The 25,177-nt window shown below is 42.4% G+C and overlaps 1 protein-coding gene across 15 annotated transcripts in view; it reads left to right on the top strand.

The window, feature by feature from the left end:
• Positions 1–25,177, top strand: part of NCKAP5 (NCK associated protein 5) — a 435,119-nt gene that overhangs the window by 35,650 nt on the left and 374,292 nt on the right. Inside the window, exon 1 of one of the 15 annotated variants that reach the window (XM_038182177.2) lies at positions 5,318–5,571. The exons of the other annotated variants lie outside the window; for them this stretch is intronic. The gene's annotated coding sequence lies outside the window, so the exon portion shown is untranslated. Of the gene's footprint in view, positions 1–5,317; positions 5,572–25,177 lie in introns of those variants that run through there. 15 annotated transcript variants of the gene reach the window in all.

The following is a 25,177-nucleotide window of genomic DNA, read 5'->3' as shown; positions in this document are numbered from 1 at the left end:
TATCCGTTGGTCTTCCTCTACCTGTTTGCTCAATAGAAATTTAAGCTAATAGAGGTAATACGAAAGAGCAGCTGTGGGCTTGCATCTCCCCCTGACTCCTCTAACTGTAAGCACTCTTGATTCTTCATTTAATCCCCAGTGAGATGACCTATTAGAGTAGTAGATGATGTAAATATTTTTAAGTATCTACAGTGGGGTGTGAAACACGGATTCTTTTCTCTCTATATATAGCTTTTCTGTTATTTCTTTTCAAGTTGTCACAGTTTGGTATGTGACTCTGCTTGGTCCTAAGGTAAACCAGCATGGCACAGATGAAAATGGCATTTGCCTTAACTCACCAAAGGAAATATGCACCTGCAGATGACGCATCTCTCCAGGGCAGCAGACTGACTACCCTGGAGGTAAATGTGCATCCACACAAGATGCATAATTTGGATTGTTTTTGCTCCACGCCTGTTTACTTTTGCCCTGCAGTCAGTTATGTTGTCCAGACCTGTTTGTAGCCAACTGCATTCTCCCACAACCTTTACTGTCTTCTGCACATGCCTGTCTTCTGCCTTGAAAATGTGAACTTTCAGACCGTGCCCTTGCAAAGGGGTGGTCTGAAGTTTTCCATAACCACCCTGCTTGGTCATATGCTTCTCTTCAGGAGCAGATTACCTTATCTGGTAGCAGCAGTTTGCAGGGCATATGATTGCAGCAATTCTGAATGCTAACTGATGTTTAAAATACCTTATTTATTTTCAAGTGATAAAAAGGGAACACAAAAGTAATAACAACGAGTTTGTGGGTATGATATTTTGAAGGGAAAGATTAAGAAGTGATGCTATGGGTTTTAATATACATTAAACTTCCATGGGTTTTAATATACATTAAACTTCCAAAGTGATGTTAATGCTAAGTAATATGATTTTGTGCCTAGCCGTATTTGGTAAGGGTATAAATTTGGTCTAGAACACAAATAATTTGTTATTTTTTGAGAAATCTTTTCCACGTTAACGCTGTTTGGGCCTTCTTTGAAGACTGTAGTAGTGCAGCAAATGCCAATTCACAAGAGTGTGTGTAGCAGATAATGGACCAACAACACGTATCTTAGCTTTAGGGAACTGATCAGTCAAAGGTTGTCTATCATCTCTGCTCTTGGTATTTCAGCAGCATGCCCTGTGCTCCACTTCCAGGATCAGAGAATTTTTTTTCCTTCCAAGTTGGTACAGACAGATTACATTTGAAATCCCAGGAGACTGACAACATGGAAACACTTCTCAGTGCTGCCTACTGTGAAGGAAGGGGCTGCTTTCTGACATCCCCAGCTCCCTTTGCTGTTGCTGTCAAGCAGTCAAGGTGCTCAAGGAAGGAGACTGTCTTCCTTACTTGTTCTGCCATCCAAAAAAATTATCAGGTATATTTTCTATGCATTCTTTTGTTTACAAAGCCTAGACTTTCTTATTCAAAAGCATAAGACGTTAATCAACGGCCATCTTGCCTTTGTTCAGCCCTGAGGGGGCTTCCAATAGGGATATGTCAACATTAGTCAGTAGTGCAATGCAGCAGGAGTGGCATAGTGGAGTACAATAGTTTCTTCATGAGCAAGGGGTGCAGAACCAGATCTAAATAGGTCACAGAAGGAAGTGTATTTTCATAAACATACATCCTTCCCCATACACCTCAGCATGGTGGAGGTGTGGGTGTGCTATGACAGCCTTTGTGGTGATGCTTAGGAGAACACTGTAGGGCAGTGGAGCTGAAGTCTGCTGCTACCCTGTTCTTGCCTGCCCAGGTCTGGAAACCTTGAAATGTGCAGAATGAAGATGGGCAGGCAGAAAGTGATAAGAAATGTACAGAAGGTATGGTCTGTCTTTGTGAGCACAAGGGCTGTGATTTGTCCTCTGCTTTCCTTCTGCCTGTCTACCTCAATTAGGGCCAGGGAGAGTCTGATCATCTAATTACTTGCATTTACAGCATTTCAGGTAGGCAATCTCTGTGTTGAGGAGAAATATCTGACTGGGCGGTATTCTCACCTAATTTGTAAAAGCCTGTAATAAGCCTTATTATAATGGTTCTACCTCCTGGTTTCTAGCATGCTGGTCAGAGGACGTATTCTTTCTAATGTCCTTTTCAGAGACATCATTCTTGTATTTTGTCATGTGTTTCGCTAGGACCCTGCTGGTGTTTCAATAAATCCTCCATGCTTATATTCTCATCTGCCTCGCTTCCTTCATTTTTAACCAGGTATCAGTTACACCAATAGCCTTTATATATTTCCTCAAGATGGTTCTGTTTGACTGGAAACTGTTTCATTGATGCGTAGCATTTGCATAAGGGAAAATCGGCTTTCCATTCACTGTGGGATTTCTCCTTCGCCATAGTTCATTCATGCCTGTGTGTAGTACTGTAATGTTTTTTCCTCTTGTCCAGCTGAATGCCAACAGCAGTTAGAGCAGGAAGGCAGCAGAGAATTGCCATTAGGCATGGTGGAAGTGTTCTTTATGGCTTGATGTCCCTGCTTTTGAAGGATTGATTATCTTCCCTTTGATAGCAGCCATATTTCTCTTGATGTTGTTTTTTTAATAGTTTCTGAAATTTCAAAGTAATGCTTTTCTTTTTCACTGCGCTAAGGGCTATTAACTGTCTTAATAGTAAATGTTTCATATGCTTAAGTTTTTGTCAATGCATGGGTTTTCTTGTGTAACTGTTACCAGAAAATCAGTTTAGTGTACAGCTTTTCTGAGGCTTATTGTGGCTGTGACTTGAATCCCACACGAGTCTTGAAAATAAATCAGTCTCCTTCTTTTGAAAATCACACCAGCGCTGTTTCTCTGGAAACACTGGCCAGTGTCTCTGATTTAAATAATAGTAAAGATAGATATTGAAGCTAAATAATGGCTGATTGTCTTCAGTGTCCTCTAACAATCAGTGCCACATCAAGGCTTCATGGCTGTCATCACGCAGCCCATGACAACGCAAGGGATTCCCAGAGCGGCAGCATGAATAGAGCTCCGACCTTTCTCTGCAGATCAGGGCTCGGCAGAGGCAGCGGGACGGGGCAGGCTGTGCTGCTGTGCCCTCAGCCATCCCGCCTGGACCTCCTCCTGGTCCACCACATGATTCCTGCTGATACATCCCCAGATGCTTGCACTGTAGCAGATTTATCAGGAAGGCTTTTGTTTTTTAAATAAATACATGAAGTTGTATAGGTAATGTGGCTACGGATTGAAATACGGTGAGTTGCAATTGCTGGTGATGATCTAGGATTTTCTTTTTGTTTATGGCTGAGGTCACTGCGGTTCTCCTTCCTTCACCCATATCACCTTGTGAACTTGTTTGGAGTTTTGTCATCAGTTTTGGTAGGCTACAGATGAGATAGAGGTGACCAGTGCTCTCTAATAATCTGTTCCCACTTGGATGAGGAGGGAAAGTCTGGATTTAAGCCTCTACTTCTGTTCCCTTTGGCTTTCAAAGATCTAAGATGCTTTGTAGTGCTTTTCAGCTGTTAACCTGGGTCAGCTCTAACCTGTGCTGTAGCTGCAAGCAGGTCTGCATGGGACATCTATAGATGCATAATGAAAGAAGGAAGGCATTGAGGTGCTGGGTTCATGTCCCAGTTTGGTCAGAGGTGTCGTGCCTTCAAAAGCAGGAAGACAAGAATACGTCTGTATGTCATGAATATATTTGAGGATAAAATACATGAAGTGATTGTGATACACTGGGTTACCATAAGAATGTGGACAGAGTCTGGATGGCTGCTTGACCCTCTCTCAGTGAAGTATCACGAGGTAGTTAAAACTAACAAATCCTCAGGTTTCTCATCGTTTATCATCCGCTTTGGCTGCTTCTTCATGTCTGCTTTTTTTTTCTTTCTCCCAAGTGCTACTTCCAGTAAGTTCCCTCAAGACCTTCGTACACTGAGGGTTTGTACTTCTTAGGAGCATAAGCCAGTTAACTATGGAAATTTCCAGAGCTGGATGGAGTCAAATTATTAAAATATGCAACCCTTCTGCAGCATAATGGTCTCTCTCTGTGGCATTAATCCTTCTCCTTTTCATACAATGCACTTGAAATGCTGCTTTTCTCTGTAGGCGGCAAGTATTGTCATAACTTCACTTCAAGAACTATTCACCTTTTAAATGTAAAAAACAGTTCTCATTGTGCTTCAGCTAGAGAATAATCCCCTTTCTTTTGCGCCTTCATCCTCCGTGGCGCACTGATGATAAGTGAACTCTCAAGCAGTTACAATTTCACAGGAGCTTTCATGGGCTGCAGAGCTCTGGGTTTTTCAGATACCACGCGTTCAATCAGCATGGCTTGGAATGTCTCTCTGTTTTTAAATCTGACTTCTTAATGTTGCTACATTCAGCCTAAATATTGCATTTTGCAGTGTGAATTCTTGTGGTTCTTTCATTAATGTCTTCTCATTCTTTTCTCTGAGCAGCTGTTGGTAGCTCTCCCTAATGCTGTCAGCCCTTAAACCTCTGCATTACAAACTGCAGAGCAGGATGAACTCGCTGCATTAAACTAAGGCCCGGCAAAGTTGGCTTGCAGTGCACATTAGGAGCCCAAAAATAAAGAGAAAGGGGAAAAATGAGCCATTACTAATATAATGGACTAAATTTGCTTTATACTTTGATCCTCGAATAACTAACACATTAGCTTTTAAAATAACTTTATATCCAGAAATCCAGCTGGTAACATTCTTGATGCGTTGCAAGTGTAGAAACAATAATACCATTGTCATTTCCACAGAGTGGCTCAGATCAGATAGAGAGAAAGCAGAAGGAAGGCCTCTCTCTGGAAGCGCAGCGATGTTGGGAAACTAACACCGAGCTCTGTAAGTCTGCAGACCGCTCTCAATTTCTCAGTTCGTAAGGCTTTGTGCTCCCAGGATAAGCAAAAATGCAGCGAGGAATTATTAATTGCATCACCACACCTATATAATGGAGTTCACTGTAGTTATGTAGGAGTCAACGGTATTCAAACAGTTTCTTTTGATGAAGTAATCGGGCTGCTTCTGGGGCCTGTTTCAGCTGCTAGGGGCGTGCTTCAAATGTAAATGACTGCCAAATGGATTCCTTCGAAATTCCAGCCAATTAAAATACATTTAAAGTGCAGCTGGTGGAAAGCAAAAGGCTCGTAATTGCCTAAGAACCGTTTGGGCATGAAACAAATCCCTGAAGTTTGGTGAAGGCGATTATTAAATGCTGCATTTCTGCAGAAGCACGGCAGTCGAACAAAGCTGTCCTCAACCACAGTCCAGCAGCAACGATGACACTTTTAGCACCACCTTAACTGGGACAAAGCGGGGAGTGTGTTTGTTAGGGTGTCAGTTTTCCACCCTTGGCTCTTTAAACCATGCAAGTTTGGCAGCTTGCCCTGTGTGGTGCTGCATACAAATATTGACAGAACACTGTGGTATTTGTTAAACCCCTTCTTGGGAAGCGAATGATTAAAACTCTGAAGGAAGATCTGAGAACCTCAGACTTGATATTTTTTTCAGTAGCACTGTAATATTTACAGAAAGAAACAGAAAATAGTGAATGGGGTGTCATGAATGACCTTCCTTTTCTGCTTTGCCTTGTAAGTAAGGAGAGATTTTTTTTGTTTAATGTTTTAAATGTTGCTCGGAAGGAGGTGTGCAGTTAGAGCTCTGAAAGAAGCCATCAATGCTTCTGATTTAACCTCGTGTTTTGGGAGGAAGCGACAATGTGAAGAGGTGAAAGACCTTACCAGAAGTAGCTGTACACAGTCACTGCTGATACTGTGTGCAATAGGTGCACAAATGAATGCACATCTAGGTTTGAATGGCTACGCTGCCCTGCTAGGTTAGAAGCTAGCCTTCAAAATTTGATGCTTGTAATATGCCTGTGTAAAGTTTACTTTTTGCTGTTTAACTGATTATTGTGCTGATTTTAGAAATGCAAATGCAAATATTTTTATAGATGGCTCAGTGTTTTTTACCTAATAGTGTATCAGAGAATACTCTCATTACCTTTTGGTATTTAACAAGCAGCTGAAAGTAGGGGAATGAAAAGTTTTTCCTATGTTCTCTCTTTTTTTTTTTTTTTTTTTTTTTTAAGTCTTATCAGAAAATAATGCAGAATTCAGAGAACGTCTTCCATAAGTAACAAGTATTTGTTTCTACCTATGGTTATGTCTTATCGTATTAAATTCATATGAAATTATACAAAATCCTAATTCCTTCCTATTCCAGTATATAATGGTCAGTCAGTCTTGGCTTCATTTTTTTTTTTTTTAACTGTGAGTAAAGTTTCCTGCAAATTTCATGGTGACAGATCATATTGCAGCAGTAGGGGTGCGTTTAAAAGTGCCTTGTTAATTGCTGATGTGTGAGTAGCACAGAGAGAGTGCCAAAGGGAGGCTTATAAAAAAAAAACAAACCACCAACAAGCTTATTGCCAAAATAAATGTCAAATTATAAAACTTTAAAAACACTTATCAAGAAACTTAAATAAGAGTACACTTATACTATGAAAATCAATGCAGTTAAGACAATAAAATTCAAGAGAATCAACATTAAAAAATCTCTAAATTGAGAGGTTGGTGTTCTTGTTAAAATACCCTTTTTGAACTGCAGGTATTCAGAGTGAAATCTATTGACAGATTAGGAACTATTTTGTTTGGGTAAGTCCTACTCACCACCATTCACTGTTACTTATTGCAATTAAACAAGCGTTGGCCCCAATTTTGTATCACGGAAATTATATATATGTACATGAAATACGTAGGTACATAAAATATAATGTTGATTTTTTTTTTTGACTTAAGTGACTTGAATCATGCATATAAGTTTTAGCAGCACCTGGTCTGCTATAGCATTAAAGATCTGATCCAAGCCCAAAGGCAGTCGGAGCACAGAAGGGAGTGTGAAGGAGTTAGCTGACCTTAAAGAAAGGGGCTAGACCAAGCCCACTATGGCTGCAGTAGTGTGCTAACACTGTTAGTAGTTAGTTTCGTATGCTCTCTGACTTTTAATAAATGGTATGTTTTAGAACATTTTTCAGATCTGCAAAATTTGTTGGGTCTGCAGATAAACAGGGCTATATGAGCATATTTTTGTTATAGAATACCAAATGACTTCTTTCTAAACATTTACTAAGTAAATGAGGTGGGAGATGAGGAAGCCAATACATGAGTAGAGAGGCCCACCAAAAAGTGGGCTGTTAACCTTTTTGATGGACCTTCAGGGCCAGCAATGGGCAAAACTTGCTTCAAACTAAGTCTCCATCTTAAACAGGCTTGGCTGACTCAGGATAAATCAAAAGATGAATCTGTCCTCCTGCACAATGATGTTTTGCATTTCGTGTACTTTTCCTGTATGCAATGATGGATGTATCTCCGAGGTCCAGTGATTCAGCTAATACACTGTTTACCTCAAGGAAAACGAGAGAGGTGCTTAGAAAGGATGCAAACAGGTGAAGAGGATGTATTAGTACTTCTGTATTTCCTTCTTCTCGTACCAGCGTTTGGGCTTCAGCCGTTTGCAGTCCTTTGCTGCACAATTAAACTTGGAGCAAGCATCTCTTTGGGGAGCGTACTGACCTACGGGCACGCTGCTGCCTGGTCTCTGGAGTTTAGGTGGAGCTACGTGTGAAACTTTCCAAACTACAGTGTGCTTCTACACAGGTGTTAAGGAAATAGTTTGGGAATTCTAAAAAGCTTTTTAGGTCTCCCCAAGGTTAAATATCCTTTGGAAAGCTTGCTTTTTTTTTTTTTTTTCCTTGGATATTAGTCCTTAAATTCTGCCAAAACACGGGCAGATTTCTATTAGGCTTTTCCCCCAGAATGACTTGCTGAAAAGTTGTATGGCTCTGGTGTGACTCCACAGGGAAAATTACATGAGTCCAACTGAAGGGTCGGCATAATTTATAATGGCAAACAGATGAGAACTTTCCTGCAGTATTCCCCTGGGCAGTATTAGTGATTCTGGTACGGCTATAGCCACTACTACTTCATGTCTTTGGCAGGTCAAACTCTGAAATCTTTGGGTATCTGAACATATACCCTTCTTTATTAAAAGGCTTGCAAGGAGTCCGTAATGATTATACTGCCCACAGGACCAGAGAACGGCTATTCTGCTGCTTTCCTGAAAATCAAAGTGCTCTCTGGTTTCTGCATTAAAGCATCTATTCATTTTACTTAGGATTTGCTGTTCATTCCCTTATTATGTTGCTGATGCTCTAGAGGACTCCAGAGGACAGAACCTGTCCCCAGCCTCACAGTAAGTGGAATGGCAGCAGAGGGAAAGCTAATTAGTGGATGAAGATGAGTCTCATGCAGCCTGAACTCTAACTGAAGTCCTTTTACCTGGCAGAGGGGGAGACTTCTCCTGTGCATGGTATTTTCCTGTAGCTCTGAGAATAGATGCCTCTGCCTCTTACATTGGGTCCACCTTCGTGGCCTTGATGAGGACTCCTGTAGGATGTGCAGGAGAAGATGTACAGGTGATGAAGGAGTTGGCCCAAGGGGGCTGTTGCCCTGTGTCAGCCCTCATAGCTCTGGTGGTTGGTTTCTGTGACAGGTGCTGTATGGCACGTGCTTCTCTCTGCCGCAAGTGTCTTCTGCCATGGTCATTGGATCTGGTCCTGAGGTCCCCAGCCTGGTGGCATATGGCCAGGAAGAAGCTGTTGATAATGGGAGACTGCAGAAAGACTTAACTTGGAGTAAACCTGATGCATCTTCCAGAGTTTCTTCTTATGTTTGTTGTCCCTCCAGCATGATTGCACACCACCGTGTTCCTCCCCAGATGGGAGGCAGTAGCACACTGCACACAGTGAGTTGGGACTGGCTTCCATTTGCCTCAGCAGGCGGTGGCCTACAGGTCTCTTTGGGGCTTTGCAAGTGCTGTAAATTCTTGAGCTGACTCCACTCTGAGCATGTGGTAATCACATCCCATCATGATGATGGCAGAACTGGTGCCAGCGGAGGATCAAACCCTATTCCCAAGCCAGCTAAGATTTAGGAACTCTTGGGGGGAGAAGGAAAGACAGGGTTGAAAATATGAGTACGGCTCTTTCAGAGTGGTAGAGAGGAAAGGGAGACCCTCAAGTCTAGATCCTCTGATGTGAATGCAGTCAGTGCAAGAACAAAAATGTTTCTGTATGAAATGGATCTGCAGCTGAATACCTAGCAGGCCATTGGGTGGACTGTGCAGGGTCAGAAAGATGTAGGAAATACATACCTATGTATTTGAATTTTGTGTTCATTTCTGTTAATTGTGGAATAGCATCGCTTATATTTTGTATTTAGTAAGAGAATTCTTCATTTTACCCTTACTGGAACCTGAGTGCAGTAAGAATAACTTAGGAGGAATTGTTAGCCATGAGGACAGCCTATTCTAGGAAGCATGGTGAAGGTTAAATTTCCACGACTGTTCCAGAGACCTGAAAAGCTCTGGTAGGGCCAGTGTTGTTGATATTTTCTACTGAACCATAAAAAGTAATTGCATGGGCTGGCTGGGGTCATGTTCCATGCAAAACCCTGGATCAGGACGTGTCCTCTGTTGATCAGACTTAACCAGATAAATATCTCTGCAGCAATGTGCGGCACAGGGGTGGAGAGATCTCATAACTTTCAAGTCTCAAGAGGGAGTTGAGAGTTATGTTTAGAGTATGAAAAATTTGGAATGGGATATCATTTTTTTTTTTTAAAGGCCGAAAGGATGGTGCTTGTTTTCTAGATTAAAAGGGAGAATTCAGGGCGCTTACAAAGTAGATTTTTTCGTTTACACCAAAGCTGTGCTTGAGAGTTTCCTCAAAACCTTGGACCTGTGAAGTGAAAGCTGAAAGCAAGTGCAACGGCTGCACCTGTGTGCATATAGAGAAACTGCTGGAAGAAGCTAGAGTAGCACTCGTGTTCCTTCAGTTTCGACAGACAGTAGGGTCTGGTCCTCAGTGAGGTGGTCAGTTCTTTTCTCATTCATCTCATACCAGTAGTTTACTCGTAATGGACAATTAAAACTTTCCATATCACTTTCTAGGGGTGTCTTAAAGCCAAAACATGGATTTCTGTTCATTTCAGGCATGTTTGCTGTTGCAAAACAACTCTACTGGGGCTTCAGTTCTGGGATTTCTGGTTCTGTGGGATTCTTAAAAATAACTTTCCTATTTTGTTTGGTCAGTCATTGATTTGGTTCCTATTTGCTTAGGATCCCGCGTAGTGAAGTCAGGGGCAAGTTGTTGGAAGGATGGATAACTATTTCCAAACACAGAGTTTTGTGCAACGTGTAAAGGAAGAGAAGAAATACTCAGCTAACATAAATTGTTAAACTCTCTGACATGGTTATTGGAAAGCTTAAAGGAAAGAGTAATGTATACCAGATACGTGTGTAACAAGAACTACATTTTTGGTAGGATTGATTTTGAGTGAGAAATAGTAAAAGGCAAGCAGGGCAAATCAGAACTTATTGCAGGAAATCTCTTAGTGGGACTTGCTGTGTGAGTACTTATTATTTTTTTTTGTGGAGCTAGTTCTAATGTAAAGTTCCTCTTCTTGTTATTTTTATGTTATAAGGATAAAGGGGGTTGGTGATCAGTACTCATGACAGAACATAAACATAGAGCTATCCTTTAATTACCCAAATTATGGGATTGTCAAGGCTGGTTCAGGTAGTCCTTCAAAATCTGGTAAGAGCTCTGGTAGGCTTCTCTCTGCAGAACTTTGCTCTGGTAATGAATGTAACTCTTAATCTATAGTCTTTAAAGTGATTATTTCGAATCTCACGCTGTCTGTCTGAGATCCTATGGATAACCCAAGAAGACAGACCTTCTCAAAGCTGCTCACATACTTCAGTGGCAGAAGAGGCAACTCCCCAGCCTCTCACCTAAGCAATGAAATCATTGTGCATACAATTAAGTTGCTGACCATCCTTTCCTCTCCAGAGAGCTATTCCAATGCAATCACTATTTTAGTTACCCAGAGTTGCGCAGTTCAATGCAGTAGCCTGGAACTTTAATCTTGTAGCAGTAACTAAAGCTGATAAATGAGGGCATCGGAGTCAAATGAGGTTTTAGGGCCTTGGTGATCAGTGTGTGTAGCTGTGGTGCACAGCCTGGATCCTGGGCCTTAATGAAATTATTCCTTCAAACTTGAATCCAGCCTACAGGACCAAAGTTATTTTTTTCCTGTCCAAAGTCGAGGAGTTCTCCCCTTCCTTTCTTTTGTGGTAGGAGTGACTAAACAGAAATTGAGGGTAATTTTTATGAGACTTCTTCTGCAGTAGCCCATGTGAATGTTGTCTTTGTCGCATTGACCCAGGAGAATTTCTCAGATAGGCAGCTGGGCTCATTACGCAAAGCTTTGTTCCTGTAGGGTTAGGCTGTGTCTCTAGACACCGATTTGTATAAATGCGACTGCTCCAAGGAAGGAACTGCCTTTATTTCCTTAATTTGTTGGAAGAGAAGTAATTTGCTTCTGTTTTCTAGTCTCTCACCCACACTGGCTTTTTGTGGCTAGTCCTAAAGGAAAAGCCAATTCATTAGTCTTTCCAAGTCGCCATTCCAGAGAAAATAACAGTAGCTGTGTAGTTCCTACTCTTTCCTTTCTATTCCCTCTATGCCCGTAGGGGATATATGCGGGGAAACTACCAAAGTAACACCTGCATTTAGAGTCTTTCTTTTTTTATTCTAGAAGGGCTGTGTACAGCTAAGAAAGAAACTGACCCACCACAAAGGGTTGTGTATGGGAGGCTGCTGTAATGGGGAACAGACTGTGTTCCTGGAGCTATGTGCACTTTCAAAGCAACACAGTTTGAGCAGCATGCTCTGGCATTGCAAAGTCCAAGGAACAAGTATCGTTACGCCTATTAGTGCAGGTTAGCTTTTAAAACTATTTTATACTTTCTTGACACTCCTGTGGAGAAGCACAGTGGATTTTTTTTGCCATTTTTCTTGTTAACTCCTTATTTTCAATAATGTGATGCAGGTTTTTGTGATGCGAGTTGTTAATACACTCTTGACGCTTAGGAATACATGATGCAGGGAATAACCAGGTGTGAAATTTCATCTCTTACAAAGCCCTGCAGACTTTGCTCTGCTCCCTTTTGCAGGGCAGGTACTCAGTGGGGAGGTCTGAAGGCTGGCCTGGGCACACAGGCAGAAGGGGCAGCGATCAGGTGCTGCAATCCCTGCTCAGCCTCGGCGTGCATGGCTCTTTGTGAGGGTAGGATGTGTGATTATAGCTGTTCTGCAAAATAAGGTATTTAAAGTGCTTTGTGATTGCCTGGCCTCAAGCGTGTGCTGCAAACACAGTGCATTGCTAGTGAGAGTACGAACTGGAAGAATATTTTATTGACTAGCTCTCGATGATGGAGCTTTATGAGAACAGAAAGCAGCTCTGCCTGTACTGTACTTGGTCACCTCAGGAGGCTGTCAGGGGTTGCTGAAACAGTAATTTTGAAGCTAAGTATCAGTAAATGGATTTTTTTATTTTATTTTTTTTTTGCATTTGAAGGATCCTAGAGAGGAGAAGTATGGAGGCTTCCCCCAGAATGTCATGGCTTTGTTGTTCAAGGTGTGGGTACCTCTGGCAAGATCCTTCCTAGCGCTGGGAGGCATACACTGCAATTTCTCCAGCACGCAGTATATAATTGGCATTAGCTCTTTGAGCTTGCCTTCCATCTCTTCTTCTGAGCTAACCTTTCCTCCACCATGGAGGATCTGTTGATGGTGTGTTTATTTCATTGATTACTAAATGTTTCACACAATTGGTACTGTAAGCAAAGACACATTTTCTTGAATAGTAAAAGCATTGATTCTTCTGCAAAGCAGCAGGTTATCTACGTGACAGGACACCGAAGTGGAGTTTTTTTGTGATTTGTTGTTTATTTTTTAACTCCTACAAAGCTATTTCCTTCATGCACAAGAGGAAAACAACAAAAAAAAAAAATAAGGGGGGGGGGGAGGGTGAGGAGGAGGAGAGAGGTAAGGGAAAAGAGAGCTGAGCAAACATGAATCTCAAATCACCCTTTACTACTCTCCAGCTAAAGTCCACCTTACATTAGGAAATAGTTTATCTTTGCCCTAGCTCACTGGAATGGATCCTAAGGTGGGGTTTATTGTCATTGCTGCACTGAACTTGCTTGCTGAACCTCAGAGCACAGCTGGTGCACAACTGGAACCTCTGGCAATTGGTGTCACCCAAAAATATGCTTTACCGATTAATTCAGGTGGTGTTGGAGAACAAGAACTACTTATTCTTCAGTAAGATTTAAGATTTTGGAATCCAGGTGCAACTTCATTTGGACTTTGATACTGAGGGCATCCAGCTTCGGGCACCAGGTGCAGGACAGCACAGGAACGCTGGAGGTGGCACTCCCAGTTGGTGATGCCTTACTCCCCAGGGCATTGCTGTCACTGCAGCTTCACCCTGCCACTGCTGGCTTGCTCCTGGCACCCAGATCTTGGCAGTCAGAATCAACTGAGTGGAGAAGAAAAGGGTACCTCAAAGTGAGAGAGGTGTAGAGTGGGGCAGAAATTCAGATGGGTAAGGGGTTGGCCCAAAGCCCCACAGGTGCCAGTGGCAAAGTTTAAAACAAACAAAAAAGACCCAAATCATCTTGGTTAAGTGCTCGTGCTTTAACAACCACACCATCACCCTTTCTCTATGAAGCTCTTAAATAATTTTGCTCCTAGCAATGACAGTCACTGTTATAGGACTTCTTCAAAAGATGAGCGTGTTCCTGCCTTTTGACAGTTGCAAAGTTATTTCCTTTGAGCTGTTATAATCTTGGCTTTGCAGAAGAACTTCCCAAAATGACTGATGATTGTACGGAGCTGCTGGTCTCTGCCTCACATAAAGCAGCGGCTTGTGGAATGCCTGCTGAAGTTCGAGTCAACAGCGTAGTTTGTCTCTTGTCAAGTGCTCCTTTTAATACATGAAAGGGAAGAAAAATTCATTCTGTGTGACACTGCTCGCTAGGCACGCAGCTGCATAGCGCATTCTGCTGTGAAATCCTCAGCTACTGCACAGGGGTACTTAGGTTGTGCATTTGGTCTGAAAGGCCTGAAATATCTTCTGGAGGGGGACTGTGTTCGTTGGTAGAGTTTTTAATTTTAGAGGATGACAGTAAGGAGCCTTCTGGTGACTCCTGTGAGAACAGGATTCTGTCACAGGCAGAAGACCACCAGAAACCTGAAGGGACAGCTGTACAAAGCCAGATGGGTCCAGACATTTGGCCTGATCTCTTCATTTAGCCCTGAACCAAAACTGTTTTGAGAGCTTGTGCTTTTGGCATATGGGACAGTCCCTGTACCTCACTGCCTATGTCTTTTGCAGAACAGAGATGCTAAGATGTGCTGAGACCACACCTAACAGACACAACAAACCTTGGGGGGTCACTCATTCTGAGGGAAAGGATGCCATACCAACATTAATTCCCCAAACAAAGTTTTGTAGATGGGGAAAAAAAAAAGGAAATGCTCTTCAATGGAATATTGGGATGCAGTAAAGAAATAGAGGACAAACTGTAACTAGCACAAATGGGTGCTGTCTACTTTTACCAGAGTGAGTCAAGTTGTGTAAGAGGTATTTCTGATGTGGACCTGGATGACTCTGTGGTAACCTGTGACAAGTGGCAGTGGCTCACCAACTCAACATGTGTGACTTTTATCCTTTTCCCAGTGAGATGGACAAAAAAATAAACTGAACTGTTGAAGTCAGAGTCAACAGCGTGGTCAGTCTGTTGAGTTCTTTGCTATCGAACATATGGCATCACGAACCATTTATATGAGAAGTTTAACCGGTGGAGTAAAAGTTCAATTTCTACCTGGGAAGAAACATTTCATAAAGGGACTTGTCCTGGGATAGACAACAGATCCCATACACACCATCAGGTGTATTTGCACGTAGGAGTATAATCCAAAGCTCTGGATGTTGTACAGCGATGAAGAAGAGAAGAAGTGGATTTCCCTAGAGCTTCACTCTAAGATCCCACTATGTGGATGCTTTTTTTCCCCCACTACACTTTGCATTTTGCTTAGCATCTTGGGAAGATCTCATAGACTGTTTTCCTCTGCAGAACCCCAGTAATTACTGCTGCCTTTTTTTGAGCAAAGTTTTTGGCTGTTGCTGAGGATTGTTTGAACTCACCTGATCCAGGAATAAATGGTCTGAGAACGCTCCGCCACGACCACACGGACAGCTTTATTCTGCACGCTGGAGGTGGAGGCTAGAATCCGCTGGCAAATGCTGTCACAGATCTCAGTAGGGTCATTTTGCTGCCTGGCTTGAGAGAAAACAATAAAATAATTATTCAGAAAAAAATCTTTTAGAGCTTGAAACATTTTCCCTTTATGTACACCACATCCACAACTGGCCAGACAATAAACAATGGGAATTTTTGTCCTAGTAACATAACTTAGCAGAATAAAAAAGCTGGAATTCTTTCAACAAAGTATTTTCTATTCTTTTTGGATATTATGAAAACTGATGTCACTTCTAATTCTTCAGGGAAGAAAAAATCCTTACAGTTTGCAGCACATCAATGCAGTCATTTTTTCCCCTGACTAATCTATAAAAAGACATTGTATATGAATGTTATTTTCTCTGCCAGAAATGCATTCCTGGAACATAATAAATGCTTTTTTTTTGTTTTTGTTCAGTAATTTAGATAATAGTTTCTCCATGAGGTTTCATAACATTTATTTACTACCATAAACGATTGGACCAAGTGATTTCAGCAGTCAGAATTGGAATCCCTCAGCAGTAAGCTTTCTTATTGAATTAATTTTGTAAATATTATGCTTAAAATAATTTCAAATGACAACTTTATATGAGCAGCATAGTATGTATATGAAATAAATCTGTAGAGCTCTGCGTATGAAATACAGGAGACTTTAATGGCAGAGGCATCAGCTGCGGAAATTCAACTAAGCAAAACTTGTTCTTGAAGTATTGACAGCCTTGGATAGTTACAAGTATTTCTTGTTCAGATCAATCGGATTGCAGTGGATGTGACCAACAGCACTTTCATGCTTTGCAAATACAGCCTCTCGGGAATTCACAGTTCTCACAGAGCAAGGATCTGGGTCTCAGCAAAGCCTCCCCCTGCTGCTGCATCCTTCGCTGGCCACGAGCCCGCAGCCAGGCCCACTGCCTCCTGCTCGAGCGGTGAGCGCTTGGGCTCTGCACATCTCCTGGGGGTGGACTGTGGTTAGCCACGGCTGTGGTGGCCCTACTCTGGGAAGTGTGTTGGGCTGGGTGGCACACAGCTGGAAGGTCTGCTGGTGGCAAGGAGGGTGGCTTTGGGGTCGGAACTGCCACTTCCACGGCCAGCCTTTGGGTGAAGCACACGTAACCACTTGGTGAGCATCTGCTGCAAGTGCTCTTGCGGAGACAATCCAACTTTGCTGTGCTGGTCCTTATTTGCATACAGCCCACCGGGAAGATGGTGGTATAATGAATAATGCTGTGCCCTCTTGGCTTTGCTCGTGTAATTGAAAGGAAATCAATGACAGCTCAGCCTCTCTCTCACTCTAGCCATGTATCGCTCAAGAAAATGCTTGTGCGTGTCAATCTGCCTGAAATTCCACTTCCTTTTTTGTTTTTTAATCTGATTCCTTGGCATCTTTTCTTCACCCTCTAGTTACGGTTTACATCACCCTTCCTGCATGCAGTAATGATTGCTGAAGGTGACCAGAACACTGTGAATTATCATATCTAAATTAAAGATTGCACCCACCTGTTTTGTTTCTCTGTTGTCTGTTGCATTCTACTATTTTCTGGTGATGCTCATTTTATCTGAAAGATGAATCACTTACTGATGGGTTTAACCACCTTCATTTTTTTTTCACAGAGATGCTAAGCATCATCCCCCTTCAATCAACTTGAGTTTGAAGTTTAATTGTGTTCAGGGGCACAATGAAGTAAGATGTTGGCCTGAAACAGTACTGTGCTGTACAGTCTGGAGGACTCTCCAGGGTTAGACAAGTTAAAAAAAAAAAATAATAAGAGGGGGAGGAAATGCCCACAGCTTGTACTATCTGTGGGGGCATCATTAGAGTGCTGTGGGAGGGTCTGGGAGTGTGGTGACAGCACCCCCTGCTCCCCCACGGCCGCTTCACATCTGCAAGTCAGGCAACGATGAGCAGACCAGATTTAGCCTGACTCTGTTTTTCCAAATACCTAATACTCCCTACAGCCAGAGATATTATCAGTATCATCACAGCTCACAAGGACAATTTTTTTTTTTTTTTGCTGAATTCAAAGATATTGGAGGATGAATGTTGCTTCAAGTTTTTTGTTTTGTTGAATGGAAGTTTTGCTTGATTCTCATCTGTATGCATGTTTGCCACAGTTTTTGTTTATCTGTTAGTTTAATGATGTTGCCCTCCAAAGAATTTGCCTTTTTCCTTAAATCAGGCTTTGATTTTAAATAGTGTAAATAGTGCATTGGGCTGAGGGTTTTCACAAGCCTCCCGAGGGCAGTTTCAGCTGCACAAATCCCAGTGCATTATCCCCTCAGTGGGATGTCACCGAGGTGAATGTCATCAGGTGGATGGAGATGACTCCCTGTGCTGCTTCTTGGAAACTTGTGGACATTGGGAAAGGATCTGTAGTGTTGGGGTGGTCGGAGTGCTTGTGTGAACTGTTACCGTACATGTAGCTTGCTCAGCAGTGCTCCTTAAATTCCCACTGGTACACGTTCTTTTTACCTTGCTGTTCCTGGGCAATTAGCATATGAAATGAGAATCATCTTTAGTAGGGCTCTTTTGAAATTTCTTACATAATTTTCTGCATGGAAGGAGCGCCACATCAATGACCCTTATGACACGGAGGGACAGTGGCTAGGTCAGAATCCTTCCGGAGCATGGCAGCCCATTTTGATATGTTTTTCATGTGGAGAGAGTGAATGTTTTGGGAAAAGGACACTAACTTAGAAAGTGGTTTCCATTTTTCTGAGGTTTCTATCAGATCAGATCTGTAGTCTAATGATAAAGTAAATCACTGGAAAAATTAGTGGATTTTAAAATAGGTTTTGGCTTTTATTCTTCACATCCAGAAAAGCCTACGGCACTTAGGCCCATATCCTTGTAGAGACTAAGATATCCTAACTCTCACTGAAATACTTTTCCTCCTGTATGCTAATTATGTTAATATATTTCAAGTTTTACTCCACACTGGTGAAGAATTAAGCTTTTTTTCTTTTTTTTTTTTTTTTTTTTTTTTTTTTTTTTTTTTTTTTTCCCCAGTTGCAGTTCCCATTTACTTCCAAATAGAAAACCTGCAAAATCCTCAGGTTTGGGCTTGCTTAACGTGCAATTACCTGCAGACAAACAACTGAAGAAAAGCCATCAAATGATATGTTTCTACAGATAATTAAACCCCCTCTTTTTTCACCGAAGGAAGTCTTTTATCAGAGAGAGCAGTGAAAAGTTCAAATCACAAAATTTTTAGACCTTTTGACTCGTGTTATGTTAGGATCCCACTCCAACCAAGTGAATTGTGTTGTTGATGCCCTTTTATTTATACTTATTCGTTTGAACCTATCTGTAGTGTGTACGCATGCATACACGCACATTTATCTTTGTGGCTGTACAAAATCTGGAGAAATACTGGGGAAACATGCTTTTAAATACAAATTGTATTGCTTCATTCTGCCCAGACGAAATGACGTGGGGAAATATCTCTTTTGGCAGTCATACAGAGTGACATGTTTTTAATTTCCAGAATTATTAGTCACCTGGGCTTGCAAAAACACCTGTTGCCTGTGTAAACCTGCTGGTCTAAATACCCTTGCTGTGATGAAAATATCCTCGCAGCGATGCTCCTTATCCAGTAGGTCTCATTTTCCCTTAACTTCAAAAGATGATTGTCCTCTTGATACTCACTCGTGCTCTCTTATCTAACAAGGAAATGTCAGAGCCAGTGGGGGCTAGAGACCTGAAAAATAATATTCAAAAGGAAGCCCCTTGATGTGGCGGTGTCTGGGATCTTCCTTTTGGCAGCTACAAATGGCACATTAACACCTGAGAACAGAAAATCGTTCCCTTTCTCAATTCTGCATGTAGTTGTACTGCAGCAGCGTTCCACTTGTATGTATTGTGAGTTAAAATAACGCCCTGATGTGGTCAGTGAAACAGTATCATCCTCTAACCATCCTGGAACAGAAAACCCCCAAAAAACTTTAAAATAATTGGTTATAATTGAACCTCAGCAGCTTTGATGCATTTTCCAACTAACAGAGTCCAAAACGGACTCATTAACAGACTAAATGCTGACTAAATGCATTGAGCTAAGCAGCAGTCAGCTAAAGGCTGGCCTGGCTGTTCTCACGGAGAGCTTTTGAGGAAGGAGACCTTTGGAGAAAGATCTGATCTCCTCCTGCAAGGTGCCAGAGCCAGACGCTGAGGTGTTTTGATAATCAGTCCTTTCATGCCCATCAGTCATTTGTGCCCTGTTAGTACAACTTAACAGCGTTTTTTTTTTTTTTTTTTTTTTTTTTTTTTTTTTCAGTGCCCTTAAAAATAGATTTTACTGCAGTTGGAAAAGTTATTTTGCAGTTTAATTTCCATAGTCAGAGGTTTTTCATTAGCACAGCTTCTTACGACATGAGTTTATTCTGCATGTAAGTTCAGTTACATTATGGAAAATCATAGTAGTAAATATCTGCTAGGTATACAGGTTTTTGTAATCAGCCCCTGACAACATCTGTCAAAACAATATGGGAAAATTCGGGTTTGCTTTGTCATTACAGAATGGGACTGCTTGTTTGTTCAGCAGAAGAAATAAAGCATATTGAGAGGAGGCCAAAAGAGTCACACTGACTCAGTCACTGAGACTTCCAGTTTCCAGCTACAGGATATTTTGGTTCCAACATTTCACATCAATAATAAACAATCTTTATGGGAACCATCAAATGATAAAAATGAGAACATGAATTGGGAGCTAGGCTATATATTTTTTAATCTGTTGTATGCTATAGTTTACATTAGGGTCGATCTCAAGATTGGAAGGAAGCAGGTTCTGTATCACAGGAGTCTGATTTTCAAATAAATGTTTGCCAGCTATGTGAGATACTATCAATAATTCATCACTGTAGTTCTTCCGAGATGGTCTGCTGATGCATGTGCTCTGTCAGAGCACATGGTAATAATATGAGCATTTATGTGATTTACAGATCTACAAAATAGCAAATAACTAGAAATTTCTTCAAGTGACAGTATGCATAGGCTCTTGAATGTCAAAAATAGTGTGCGTGACAGCTGCAGTACGTGTAAATCATGCTCGGCTGTTTAAAGTGGTCTCTGGGTATAAGTACGTGCACTTACACTGGCATCCTTATAGTCCATTCCCAATAGCTGACTGACAGATTGTGTTTTATGTAATTGTGCATTTTCTGACGTTTCTGTTAACTGTTTAATCCCCTGTGGCATCCGGTAGTTGCAATTGTATCTCTTGGCAAATAGAAATTGTGGGGCTCAACACATGGATATTTCCCTGTCACACACTGTCACACAGGCCTTGGCATTTATTTATTTATTTATTTATTTATTTTTAGTAATGTGGGACTTCAGCGATGTGCTGGAAATTGTGTTGCACAAAGAGGTTTGTAAATTTTTTTGCATGTGCTCTACTTCAGTAACAAACTTAGAAATGGTGACTCCCATGGTAATTTGTCTTTGTGTCTTCACAAAATTCAGGTGAGATTTGTTTGATCGCAGCTATGTGAGTGCCAGTAGCACTGGGAGGAGCTTCATCAGCTTTCAGCCAAATTCCCACCTCTGTACAAGCTTTGGTCCCAGAGCTGCTCAGGTCTGTGTGGTGCAGCAAAGCACCATCCTGACAGCACGCTGCATTTGCTCCCTCTTGTCTGAGTTTTTCCCTTTTGTGGTCCAATCTTTTAGGAGTGTACATTAACCTTAAACTTGCTCAGTATTTATCAGACCCTGCGTGCAACCAACCTATGGAAGCGTGATTGGGAAAGTGAGGTCAGAAAATGTTTTTCCCCCTTCAAAAGGAATGAAAACCTCTACCTTTCTGGTCTATTTTCTGTGGCACGGTGGGCAGGTAGAGCTGAGCTGAATCCATCTTCCTAGCACCAGTGTGGTTGCCGAGTGCTGTGGAGGGAGAGGAGCCGTCACTCACACTGGGAAGCTGTGTGTTAGAAGAACACTTGGCAGCTTGAAGTGCGTCCTTCAAGAGAGCAACACGTCTGCATGGAAGGAAGCTCCATTCTTGCCAGAAGCGTGTCCATGGGATGCTGTCATTCATACTTAGCAAGAGCAAAGAAAGAGAAAAGGGAATGAGGGGCAACCTCTGGCATTCAGTCAAGGAGAGGGGATGGTGCGTTGGGTTCCCTCTTGTTTTCCTCTTTTCTCCCATATAATCGTGTGAAGGTACTTGTGTATTAACTGGGTGAGTGTCTGTAAGCTGTAAGGCTGGATAGATTTGAGACAGTCCATGGGTGTGGAAGACTTCAAAACTAGTCTGTACGAAAGGACTGCCTACCGTAGCACTGTCACTGAACATCAGTGTGGCTGCAAAGCTTAGCTCGGTATGGATGATAAATTAGATTTTTGCATGGGGAAAGTTTAATAACTTCATCTCTTTCATTACGGTAGGGACAAAAACCAGAATGCAATCATGTGGGGGTATTTTGTGCAAACCCAGCACGTCTCTCCGAGCTGAATGGTGCACGGAGGGCAACCGCATTGCGGCCTTTTACCTTGTAGCCCACCTGGACATCGCTCCGTCTTTGCCTGGCCCTGCCGTACCCACACAGCTTTCCAGTCCTTCCTGTGTGGGATGGCCTGGCTGTGGGGCGGCCCGGCTCAGTTGAAGCATGTCTCTGTGGCCAAATGGGTGCCATGCGCCCAGCTGGGGAAGTTTTGGGTGTTTTCCACCTGGGAGCTGAGGGAAGCTCCCTAGCCCTCCCGGCCAGCAGCAGGCAGGACCCAGCAGCATCTGTGACCCCAGTGCCGTGCCTCGTTGTTTCTGTGGTTCTGTCCCGAAACAAAACTGGTTTTGTATGCCCGCAGCGGTGCACCGTGATTAAACTGTTTGCCTGCCGTTCCCCCGAGGCTGAAAGATTTGCTGTCTGAGGCAGGGCTGCGGGACGGGACGTGTCCCTGCGGCTTCTGCTCCTGCTGGCAATGCACACCGTGGAGCCGCCCTGCAGCTCGCCTCTCCGCCTGCCCAAAGCCCCGGGCACCCCACGGGTTCCCAGTGGCCATCAGCAGACCCCCGGCTGGGTTTTGATCAGGATGCTAAATATGTGGATCAGAGCCAGTTTCTGAGTGCCTGTGACACCCCCAGCAGGCTCTGTGCAGCCTCTGTAGAGGCCTTGCCCCGGCGCTGAAGTCTCTCTTCGTTTTCTGAAATTCCAGGTCAGCAGCCCAGCTGTTTTTGAAAGGAGGGTGCTTTTGCCGAATTAAACATGTAAACATATATTTTTAAAAACGTTCTACTAAGTAAGTCCATTATACTGTTGTTCAATCTATTATAGTCTTTTAATACCTTGTTTCTAAATAAGTTTTAAATTTTAAATTGGAAAAATAATACAGATTTCCTTTTGGGGTCACCAGGAGGAAAGCAGTAAGACCTGAAGGTAAAATCTGTTAGGGCACCTTTAAAATGGTGCCAAAAGAAAAACAGCAAGAGTTGTTCTTTAATTTTTATTTAATAAGTTGGTGTTCTCAGTGAAGCTGCCTCTACAAAGTACTGTTATTTCATCTCAGCATCATGCTAAGAAAGACTAGCAGAATTTCAGGGCTGGTGTCTCAGGCTTTATATAGGCTCAAGGTTTATGTTCTGCTCCTGTTTTGATAAATCTTCCTTCCAGGCATAAGGTGTAGAAACATTTAATTAAAGCTCACATTCTAGAGCAAGGGGTAAGCGCTGTGGTGAGGCGCAGGCACCGGTAGTGGGGTAACTGCAGGCAGCAAGAAGAGATCGTGGTAAAGATGCTCCAGACCTGAGGTGGCCAGGGAGACTTCTCCAGCATTCATGGGAACTCTGGGGGAAAATTTTCCAGATAAATGTCTGTCCATGAGCAGTGCCCCTGAGACTGCCTTGCTCCCCAAACCCGTGTTACTTTCCTCACAAACATTTCCAGAACGTGCCATCTTGAGGGAGGGCAGCTATCTTCCCCAAGGGTCCATAGCAAATAAATACTTGATAATTGGAAGGCATGGGATTTGCCAGTTCAGGGGGCCTGGCAGCGTTACCTGCTGCCCAGGTCACTGGGGCCGTGCTTCTCCCCTGCTTTGGCATCGGTTTGGGAAGCTGGGTTTCCAGTTCCTGCCACTGGCGGACAGTGCTGTTCCCAGTGGAAGCAGGAGTATTTAGATAGGTTTCTAATGCCTTTATTTTGAGTAAATTAAAGCTGTGCTGACTCGGATGCCTTGATTTACAGCTCTGCCTCAGGAGCGGACCACAAGCGAGAGCCCAGCTCCAGTGGCCGCCAGCAGCACCGGCAGGCTGGTGCAGCACAGGGCAGCGCATCCTACGCAGCTGCTTGGATAGCAGGCGGCTGTGGTTTCAGCCCTTAGCACCAAACCCTTCCGAAACAAACCAGCTCTGTAGCTCTGAGGCAGAGGAGCAGTGATTCGGCGTCAGTTATCTGCCCTGTAGGGTCTGACTTCTGCACTCGGCTTTGGGAGAATTAGCTTGAGTCAGGGCTACAGGAAGAGCTTCATTCCGAGCTCTTCTCCTTCTTGAAGACTGCTGGCAGTATTTTAATAACTGTACAGATAGCCCCAGTATGTAGGCTGATTTTCAGCGTGTACGTGAAGTTATCATTCTAGGTGAAAAACTCAAATGGCTGCATACATGTATTTTAAATAATTGTTGTGGCTAGGGGGAAAATATTGGAGCAATGAGGACATTCTCACTGACTTGAGATTAGAGAGGCCTTTTTGGCAGGATAAAAATGTAGTTTGCTTATAACACCTGCATATACTTGCATGTCTATGATCTTCTGTTTTTTACAGCCTTTGGTGTCTATTCTCTCCTTGATATATTTGCAGAATTCATATGATCTTCTGCTGGAAGTGCTGTTGGGTGGAGGGGAAATACAGTGCCTAGTACAAACAGTTCCTTGTGAATGCTGCATTCCTACAGTTATCTGTCATTTAGAAAAAATGCAGCTCAATAACCTATTTTTAGCACAGCTTCTGACAGTAGTAATTAAATATATTTTTAAAAATCATAGCATATAATATTAAACCAACTCCTGCCACAGTATTTACCATTTCTGCTTTGTACATACATAGTGCCCAGGAAGACACAGTGGCATTTATTGTCACTGTCTTGTCACTGAATCTCTCTAAGGAAAGGAGGAGAGGAGAAGAAAGCAGCTTGCTTGTGTTCAGTTTACCTATATTTTAATAGCATCGGTTCAGCCTTGTCCTGGTTGTAAAGAATTTCTGTTTTGTAATGTATCTGGGTATACTAATAAAATATTTCTCAATCTGTTCTGAATACGACAGCCAGGATTCTGAGGTTGGTGGAAATTTTCAGGTATGTTAGGTAGCAGCTGGAAACCACAGCAAGTGAACAGTCCTAGTGGATCAAGCAAAGCTGCTGAGAATTAATTCAGAGGGTTCCTAGTGCACTGCAGGTGGAGAAAAACTCGTGAACCGTACAGCTAATTAGGAAGAAGTGTCATCTTATTATTTGCCTAGAGTTGCCTGGTTTTAAAATAGTAAGTAATCACAGCAAAGTTTTCATGAACAGGACAAAGTTCAAGAATTGCCATGAGCATTTCAAGCATTCATAAACTGACTTTTTAAGGGGGGAGTGGTAACCCTGGTCCTGATGGGTAAATAAGCTATAATTAAGTTATTCATTTGCAATGTTTTATAAATACTGCATTTTCATGGGTATCATTTTCTGTAAAAGCTTTTGAGATTTATAAGTCTTAAAAATAGAAACCTAGTTTTAGGGCTTTGTCTACACAGAAAAGTTACTGCAAAATTAGCAGTGAATCACACTACAAAACAGCTATTCCACACTGATTCTCTGTGCAGATGTTTCTAATGCTTGCCATGTGGTAAGATTGCACAGTGACAACTGCTCTGTCCCATCCTATTTTGCAGCAAAACTTCCATGGAGGCTTCCCCAAAGATTATCTAGCTCAATAATATTACTCTAATTTGAAGCCTGATGAAGATATAATGTTGCTTCTGCAATGGGAAAGGGAAGTCTTTTGTAGTAGGTGTATTTT

This window comes from Anas platyrhynchos, chromosome 7 (assembly GCF_047663525.1).
Source record: "Anas platyrhynchos isolate ZD024472 breed Pekin duck chromosome 7, IASCAAS_PekinDuck_T2T, whole genome shotgun sequence".
NCBI lineage: Eukaryota > Metazoa > Chordata > Aves > Anseriformes > Anatidae > Anas > Anas platyrhynchos.
Note: the sequence above shows the minus strand (reverse complement) of the source record. Positions and strands in the feature narration are given on the sequence as shown.